The sequence below is a fragment of the Saccostrea cucullata genome, unplaced genomic scaffold, assembly GCF_032062105.1.
Source record: "Saccostrea cucullata isolate Sc308-1 unplaced genomic scaffold, CSIRO_AGI_Scuc_v1 ctg284, whole genome shotgun sequence".
In the NCBI taxonomy this organism is placed as follows: domain Eukaryota; kingdom Metazoa; phylum Mollusca; class Bivalvia; order Ostreida; family Ostreidae; genus Saccostrea; species Saccostrea cuccullata.
In genome coordinates, this window is record NW_026924831.1 from 116,630 (window position 1) to 123,411 (window position 6,782).

A 6,782-nucleotide genomic window follows, 5' to 3' on the forward strand; every position below is an offset into this window, starting at 1 on the left:
TTGAAATTGTACAGGACCCTGTACAAAAAGGGTAAATTAAGCCCTGCAAATGTTTAAAAGTTATATGGCCATAGTTAAAATGTGGGGTTTTTTTTTTTGTAAAAGTAGGTCACACTCCAAGGTCAAGATCAAGAGGTTAAATTTGGAGGTACCCATGCAAAGAAAGGTCTTTTGTCACAAGGAAGACATATGTATATATAAATGCCATAGCCCCATATGCACCCACTCAAAAGTTATGAGCAAGGTTAAAGTTTTTGCATATACAAACAGGACAAAAACTATTATATATAAACCCCAATTTTTTTATTACGAAGGCAAAAAAAAATGTAACTACAGGATATCAGTAATTTAAAGTGCACATTTCCCTTTACATGAATACAGATCTGACTAGCTAGATTAAGTACGTCACAACTGTACTTTTTTCAATTTATTTTAAGGTTTTACTTACCTTGATTGGACCTGTCTGTTGACCTTCCTGAATTTGTCAAATTGTTGGAAGAATTAAGTCTGTTGCGTTTGACAATTAAAATAGAAAACAACCAACAACAAGTTATTTCCCTTGACTGCAGTATATATATTTTGAAAAAGAATATTATTCATATACAATATTATTGAATAAATATAAACATTTCAATGCAAATATTTCATGTTACTTCTATCTATGATAAAACATTATATTTCACATGATTATCAATTAATCACCTGATTCACTCAGGCACGTAGTATTGTTTTTGAAAGTGAGGGGGGGGGGGGGGGGGGGGGGGGGGCAGCCAGAGAGTTTTTTTTCACTTACCTGTAAAAGTTGACAAGCCAACAAAAAAAAAGGAAAATTGCCAAAACTCAAAAATCCTATTTCATGGGGGTGGGGAGGGTGGGTGGGTGTAAAGTGGCCAACTTTTTTCAATGCCAACTTCCTTTCACTTCCAATTTTTTTGCATTCAATACTACATTGGATACGGTACTCCTATGGGGGGGGGGGGGGGTAGTGGCCAACTTTTTTCAATGCCAACATCCTTTCACTTCTACGGAAGCCCGTTGGTGCCATGTATGAAAAACATTTTATCTGGCGGCCGCCATTTATTAATTGGCGGCCGCCACATATATATCTGGCGGCCGCTACTTATTATTTGGCGGCCGCCACATATATATCTGGCGGCCGCCACTTATGTATCTGGCGACCGCCACTTAATATCTGGCGGCCGCCATTTATTATTTGGCGGTCGCCATTTATTATTTGGCGGCCGCCACTTATATATCTGGCGGCCGCCACTTAATTTATATGGCGGCCGCCACATAAATTATTTTGCAAAAGGTGAGTGTTATTGGATTAAGAAGATAAATGTTGACAAAACCGCTGCTTATTGATAAAAAAGTAAATGATAAAAAACGAATTCTGAAATATTGGAACACCATTCTTGGAAATCCAAAATGCAAAACTTCATTTAATTCTCAACCAATCATAGCGTACAGCAAACACCATGATTTATGTCCGTGACCCTTGATGAGGCTTCTTAATAATCGAAACACTCTACAAATACTTGCATAATTCAAATCAAATATTAATCTGCTCTATGCAAAAACATATCTATTAGAAGTGTGGATTGGAGTGTTGGTTCATAATAAATCTCTTACAAGTTTGGTTGATTGATGTTGCTATTATAATTTTTACACTGTATCCACCTCTTAAACCACACATTAAAACATGCGAGCGATTCAGCAAGCCAGGTGTTATCTGGCGGCCGCCATACAAATTATGTGGCGGCCGCCAAATATTATGTAGCGGCCGCCAGATATATAAGTGGCGGCCGCCAGATAAATATTTGGCGGCCGCCAGTTAAATAAGTGGCGGCCGCCAGATAAATCATGTGGCGGCCGCCAAATAATAAGTGGCGGCCGCCAGATGTTATATAGCGGCCGCCAGATAAATTATTTGGCGGCCGCCAGATATTATATAGCGGCCGCCAGAAAAATATGTGGCGGCTGCCAGAAAAACTATGTGGCGGCCGCCATATAAATTATGTGGTGGCCGCCATATATTAAGTGGCGGCCGCCAAATAATAAGTGGCGACCGCCACATAATTATGTGGCGGCCGCCAGATATACAAGTGGCGGCCGCCAGATAAAATATTTTTCGTACGTGGCACCAATGGGCTTCCGTACACTTCCAATTTTTTTGCATACAATACTACATTTCCTTGATATCACTTTACTGTGGTAAGAAGTGGGGAGGGGGGGGGGGGGCTACCAACCTTTAAATGAACATTTTCAATAGTAATTAAAGGTAATGTTGGGAAAAAAAGTGGGGGGCACCCCCACCCCCTGTTGCTACGTGCCTGTCACTGGCGAATTTAGAAGGGGGCCATATAATTTTTTTGGCCTTGTGGCTGTGGACCCATACTTAGACCCCAAACCCCCTTTCAAGATTTCTGGATCCGCCATTGTGTTTATGGAACAAGGCAAACTCAATAAATTAAAAGCTGCATAAATGTGTCTGGTATACTATAAATACATACATACATACCAATAATCTGCCGAATTTCAGGTCTGTCAGGATGGTTCTGATCTAGCAGACTTCATATTATAGATATACATGTAGTTAACTAGTTAGAACTATAGGATAATGTTACAGTTTATTATAGTTTATCAGTAGTTAGTTACTACAGTTGTTATTATAGTTTTCTATTATTTTCAGATCTTGATCATTGTATGACACAGTTGATAAAGGATACTTAAATTACAAATAGAAAGAACCCTTATTTATGATCAAGATAGTGACGCAATAATGCCTGTAGTACAGTGTCCGTTTCTTGGCTGTGACTATACCACCGACGACCTAGATGCAGCAATCGTCGCGGCCCTCATCACAGTCCACAGCGCTGTACACACAACTGGACCCGTCTTGACAGCAAAAGTAGAGAAAGTGAAGCGGCCCACCATAACCGCCGCTGGAACCAGCGAGGATTGGGCCTACTTTATGTCACGCTGGACAGATTATGTGACTGCAACGAAACTGGACGGTAAAGACAAAGTCATTCAGTTGCTCGAGTGTTGTGACGAACCCCTTCGCAGAGACCTGACACGAACAACAGGTGGCAAATTAACTGAAAAAACAGTAGATAACGTATTAGCTGCCATTCGTAAACTTGCTGTTCGTGAAGAAAACACAATGGTAGCCCGTGTGACATTGCATAACATGAGGCAAGACCGTGATGAGTCAGTCAGAAACTTTGGTGCACGTCTCAGAGGACAAGCTGACATTTGCAAATTCGTGATTGACTGCCCTAACTGTAACACCAAAGTCAACTACACAGATGCCATTATGCGCGATGTCCTCACACGAGGCGTTGTCGACCCTGACATTCAGTTAGACTTACTCGGCGATAAGAATCAAAATATGACTTTGGAGGAAGAATTTCAATTAGTTGAAGCGAAAGAAGCAGGGAAAAGATCAGCCTCAAGGCTTCTAGATTCTCACTCGGTTGAGGCAGCCAGCTCCTACAAAAGGTCCAAGCAAGTGCCGAGCAAAGAAAATCAAGATCTGTGTTCTTATTGCGGGAAACGTGGCCATGGCAAGAAAAGTGTGGCACAACTACGTAAGACTCAGTGTCCTGCATATGGCCACAGGTGTGAACTTTGTCATCGAGATCACCATTTCGAGAGTGTCTGCCGCAGCAAGGACAATCCAAAATGCCAAACACAGTCTAGGCAACACAACTATGACAAAGAAAGTGCTGTGTTTAACACTTTGTGTACACTGTACTCCCCTCAACCACAGCATGACAACCTAAACACCATTCAACCCATCAATATGAAGGGACAACGGCAAAGTATTCCTCTAGATCATCATATCTACGACAGCATGACAGACACATGGTTTCGCAGAAACTCAAAGCCTCAGCCATTTGTGAACATTACTGTGCGAGCTCTTCCAGAAGATTACTCAGCCTTTGGAGTTGACCTGTCAATACCGTCAGCGCCCACCATTATTCCCGCTATGGCTGACACCGGTTGTCAGAGCTGCCTTGCCGGTCTTAGAGTGATTCATCGCATAGGACTATCTGAATCTGACCTTATCCCTGTTACAATGCGCATGCACACAGCTAACAATGACGGCATCAAGATACTTGGAGCCTCATTACTACGGTTCTCAAGCAAAGACAGTAGTGGTAGAGTGGTGGAAACGAGGCAGATGACATATGTTACAGACTCCTCGGACAAACTGTTCCTGAGCAGAGAGGCATGCGTACAGCTAGGTATCATCAGCGATAGGTTTCCAGAGGTACAGCCTTCACAAACCGGTACCGCAGCTGTCCATGTAGAGAACACTGCACCATGTGGATGTCCTAAACGCCAAGCTCCACCTCCGCCACCAAGTGTTTTGCCATTTTCACCTACAGAAGAAAACCGCTCAAAACTACAAGATTATCTCCTTGATTTATACAGATCCAGCACGTTCAACACATGTGAACATCAGCCTCTGCCTCTAATGGATGGCCCACCTATGAAGCTTATGGTGGATCCAAATGCTGAACCACTGGCCTACCACACACCGGTACCTGTTCCAATACACTGGCGAGCAGCAGTAAAAGAAGGCCTTGATCAAGATGTACGGTTAGGCGTGCTAGAACCAGTCCCCATTGGAGAACCCGTCACATGGTGCCATCGGATGGTCATATGCGCTAAGAAAAATGGAAAGCCCAGACGAACGGTTGACTTCCAGGCTCTCAATGCACATGCCACACGTGAGACACATCACACACCGTCCCCATTCCTTCAAGCGCGATCGGTTCCTAATGGGAAGAAAAAGACGGTGTTTGATGCATGGAACGGCTATCACAGTGTCCCACTCTATGAAGAAGACCGGCATCTGACAACATTCATCACGCCATGGGGAAGATACCGATACAAGACCGCTCCACAAGGCTACATTGCCTCAGGCGATGGTTACATAAGACGCTACGACGAGATAGTTACAGACATTCCAAACAAAACCAAGTGTGTTGATGATGCCTTACTTTGGGCTGATGACCTAGAAGAAAGTTTTTTCCAGGCAGTGCGTTGGCTTGATGTCTGTGGAAAGAATGGAATAACACTCAACCCAGAAAAATTTGTCTTCGGAGCAGATGAGGTCGAGTTTGCCGGCTTTGAAATCACCCTTGATGAAGTCAGACCCTGTCGGAGATACCTGCAAGCTATCATAGACTTTCCCACACCAAAAGACATCACGGATGTGCGTTCGTGGTTTGGCCTTGTGAATCAGGTTTCATACGCCTTCAGTATGGCTAAGCGCATGTTACCATTTCGGGATCTCTTGAAGCCAGGAACTGCTTTCCAGTGGAATGAACACCTGCAGACATTATTTGAGGAGTCAAAAGCACAGATTGTAAAAGAAATAGAAGATGGTGTTCGCATCTTTGACCCTGACAGACCCACATGTTTGACAACTGACTGGTCCAAATCAGGTATCGGGTTCTGGCTCCTACAGAAACACTGTACATGTGAGAAGACAGAACCTTTTTGCTGTCCATCTGGATGGAAGATCACACTTGTCGGTAGCAGATTCACTCATCCATCAGAGTCTCGCTATGCACCTATTGAGGGTGAGGCACTAGCAGTTGCAGATTCCCTGGACAAGGCCAGATACTTCATATTAGGATGCAAGGACCTAACCATTGCAGTTGACCATAAACCACTTCTCAAGATCTTCGGTGACCGATCTCTTGAAGACATTTCAAACAATCGTCTGAGAAACTTAAGGGAGAAAACACTCCGATACAGATTCCGTATGGTCCATATCCCTGGTGTCAAACACCGTGCTACAGACTGTCTTTCACGCCATCCTATTAGTGATGCGGAGAAACTTATCTTACCTGATGATGTTGCGCAAGTAACCAATCACAGACTTTTAGAGAACCTTCATCTGGAAAATTCAAATACTAACTACATCCGGAGAAGTGGCAGAGATGAACTCATGAGATCAACTGCTGTTGCATCACTGAACGCCCTTGGCCTGAAGTCGGTGACCTGGGACAGAGTTCGTGTAGCTACAGCCAGTGACCAAGATATGCTACTACTGAGTGAGATCATAGAAGGTGGTATGCCACAGCACCGTCATGAAGTACCAGAATCTCTACGACAGTATTTCCAATACCGTGAAGGCTTGTCGACCACTGATGGGGTCATTCTGTACAAGGACCGCATAGTTATCCCGCAATCACTAAGGAAGGAAGTCCTAGATGCCTTACATTCAGCCCATCAAGGAGTTACATCCATGATAGCTAGAGCTGAGACATCTGTTTTTTGGCCAGGGATAACGCCGGACATAAACGCTCTTCGTGCAAACTGCCAACAATGCAACCGCAATGCACCGTCCAACCCGAGTGCTCCACCAGTTCCACCAATGAGCCCGGAGTATCCCTTCCAGTGCATCTGTGCTGATTACTTTACTTACAAAGGTAACCATTACCTGGTGGTTGTGGACCGCTACTCAAACTGGCCCATCGTAGAGCAGTCAGCCGTTGGAGCTCAAGGACTGATAACTTGTCTCAGACGCATCTTTGTCACATACGGGATACCTGACGAACTTGCATCTGACGGGGGACCAGAGTTCACAGCTACGGCTACAAGGCAATTCCTCAGTGACTGGGGTGTGCATCATAGATTATCCTCAGTAGCCTTCCCCCACAGTAACTGCAGAGCAGAGATTAGGGTCAAGACAGTCAAGCGCCTTCTAATGGACAATACTAGCTCTTCTGGTGACATTGACACAGACGCTTTCCAGC